This window comes from Eleutherodactylus coqui, unplaced genomic scaffold, assembly GCF_035609145.1.
Source record: "Eleutherodactylus coqui strain aEleCoq1 unplaced genomic scaffold, aEleCoq1.hap1 HAP1_SCAFFOLD_244, whole genome shotgun sequence".
In the NCBI taxonomy this organism is placed as follows: Eukaryota; Metazoa; Chordata; class Amphibia; order Anura; family Eleutherodactylidae; genus Eleutherodactylus; species Eleutherodactylus coqui.
In genome coordinates, this window is record NW_027101997.1 from 150,001 (window position 1) to 153,156 (window position 3,156).

The window sequence follows — 3,156 nt, forward strand, 5'->3', positions numbered from 1 at the left end:
CTCTGGAGGTTTTCCCCTTGGCTTTTCCCCATAGGCCTAAACGGGGGAAGTCAAAAAAGCACCCCCAGCAGATGTATGCGGAGGGGCTGGGGGTTGACGGGGAGCGGGCTGTTGGCAGCTGTGTGGTGGCTGCAGGGGTGGGCCTGGGCGGCTGCGGAGGGCCCCCTGAGTGCAGCTACCAGCGGTGGCTCAAGACATTGCCTGAGCCTCCGATGTGCCCGGGCAGGACACCCAGGAGGCGGGGAGCAGCCCCCGCTGAAGCCCACGGCAGTTGGCAGAGATGAGTCTTTGAAAAAATGACAAAGTCCAAACGCTCCAGGCGCTGGCCAGGGGTGCGGACCGGGCTGGCCGGGCCGGCGGGAGCTGCGGCTGCCGGGGCTGAGCCGAGTGTCGATGCATGTCGTGAGAACCGGGAAGGGGACAAACCGGTGGCTCCAGGCCGGGTTGGAGTTCCAGGAGGTCGGCCTGACTCTGGAGGTTTTCCCCTTAGCATTTCCCCATAGGCCAAAAGGGGGGAAGTCAAAAAAGCACCCCCAGCAGATGTATGCAGGAGGGGCTGGGGGGTGACGGAGAGCGGGCTGTTGGCAGCTGTGTGGTGGCTGCTGGCAGCCGTGTGCTGGCTGCAGGGGTGGGCCTGGGCGGCTGCGGAGGGCCCCCTGAGTGCACCTGCCCGCGGTGGCTGAAGACATTGCCTGACCCTCCGATGTGCCCGGGCAGGACACCCAGGAGGCGGGGAGCTGCCCCCGCTGAGGTCCATGGCAGTTGGCAGAGATGGGTCTTTGAGAAAAAATGACAAAGTCCAAACGCTCCAGGCGCTGGCCAGGGGCGCGGACCGGGCTGGCCGGGCCGGCGGGGGCTGCGGCGGCCGGGGCTTAGCCGAGTGTCAGTGCATGTCCTGAGAACCGGGAAGGGGACAAACCGGTGGCTCCAGGCCGGGTTGGAGTTCCAGGAGGTCGGCCTGACTCTGGAGGTTTTCCCCTTAGCTTTTCCCCATAGGCCAAAAGGGGGGAAGTCAAAAAAGCACCCCCAGCAGATGTATGCAGAGGGGCTGGTGGGTGATGGATAGTGGGCTGTTGGCAGCTGTGTGGTGGCTGCTGACAGCCGTGTGCTGGCTGCAGGGGTGGGCCTGGGCGGCTGCGGAGGGCCCCTTCAGAGTGCACCTACCAGTAGGGGCTCGAGACCCAGGCTGAGCCTCCGATGTGCCCGGGCTGGACACCCAGGAGGCGGGCAGCAGCCCCCGCTGAAGCCCACGGCAGTTGGCAGAGATGAGTCTTTGAAAAAAATGACAAAGTCCAAACGCTCCAGGCGTGCCGGCCAGGGGTGCGGACCCGGGCTGGCCGGGCCGGCGGGAGCTGCGGCTGCCGGGGCTGAGCCGAGTGTCGATGCATGTCCTGAGAACCGGGAAGGGGACAAACCGGTGGCTCCAGGCCGGGTTGGAGTTCCATGAGGTCGGCCTGACTCTGGAGGTTTTCCCCTTAGCATTTCCCCATAGGCCAAAAGGGGGGAAGTCAAAAAAGCACCCCCAGCAGATGTATGCAGAGTTGGGCTGGGGGGTGACGGAGAGCGGGCTGTTGGCAGCTGTGTGGTGGCTGCTGGCAGCCGTGTGCTGGCTGCAGGGGTGGGCCTGGGCGGCTGCGGAGGGCCCCCTGAGTGCACCTGCCCGCGGTGGCTGAAGACATTGCCTGACCCTCCGATGTGCCCGGGCAGGACACCCAGGAGGCGGGGAGCTGCCCCCGCTGAGGTCCATGGCAGTTGGCAGAGATGGGTCTTTGAGAAAAAATGACAAAGTCCAAACGCTCCAGGCGCTGGCCAGGGGCGCGGACCGGGCTGGCCGGGCCGGCGGGGGCTGCGGCGGCCGGGGCTTAGCCGAGTGTCAGTGCATGTCCTGAGAACCGGGAAGGGGACAAACCAGTGGCTCCAGGCCGGGTTGGAGTTCCAGGAGGTCGGCCTGACTCTGGAGGTTTTCCCCTTAGCTTTTCCCCATAGGCCAAAAGGGGGGAAGTCAAAAAAGCACCCCCGGCAGATGTATGCAGAAGGGGCTGGAGGGTGACGGAGAGCGGGCTGTTGGCAGCTGTGTGGTGGCTGCTGGCAGCCGTGTGCTGGCTGCAGGGGTGGGCCTGGGCGGCTGCCGAGGGCCCCCAAAGCGCACCTACCAGCAGTAGCTCAAGACCCAGGCTGACCCTCCGATGTGCCCGGGCAGGACACCCAGGAGGCGGGGAGCAGCCCCCGCTGAAGCCCACGGCAGTTGGCAGAGACGGGTCTTTGAGAAAAAACGACAAAGTCCAAACGCTCCAGGCGCTGGCCAGGGGTGGCGGACCGGGCTGGCCGGGCCGGCGGGTGCTGCGGCTGCCGGGGCTGAGCCGAGTGTCGATGCATGTCGTGAGAACCGGGAAGGGGACAAACCTGTGGCTCCAGGCCGGGTGGGAGTTCCAGGAGGTCGGCCTGACTCTGGAGGTTTTCCCCCTGGCTTTTCCCCATAGGCCAAAACGGGGGGAGGCAAAAAAGCACCCCCAGCAGATGTATGCAATGGGCTGGTGGGCGATGGAGAGCGGGCTGTTGGCAGCTGTGTGGTGGCTGCTGGCAGCCGTGTGCTGGCTGCAGGGGTGGGCCCCGGGCGGCTGCGGAGGGCCCCCTGAGTGCACCTACCAGTAGGGGCTGAAGACCCAGGCTGAGCCTCCGATGTGCCCGGGCAGGACACCCAGGGGGCGGGGAGCAGCCCCTGCTGAAGTCCATGGCATGTGCCAGAGGCGACTCTTGGAGAAAAAAACGACAAAGTCCAAACGCTCCAGGCGTGCCGGCCAGGGGTGCGGACCCGGCCGGGCCGGCGAGAGCTGCGGCGGCCGGGGCAGAGCCGAGTGTCGATGCAGGTGGCGAGAACCGGTATGAGGGTAATCCTGGTCGCTCCGGGCCGAGCCAGGGTTCCAGGAGGGCGGAAGGAGCGGGCCCGTTTCCCCTGATAGCGCCGACGGCGGTAAAATAAGGCCTCGCAAAACGTCAGCACGAACACCTTGTCGGGGTATAAGGGAACGAGCGGTGTGCGGTCTTTGACAAAGTGACACTATTTCTCAAAAAAAGCACCCCCGGCAGATGTGTGCAGAGGGGCTGGCTGGTGACGGAGAGCGGCGGGCTGTTGGCAGCAGTGTGCTGGCTGCAGGG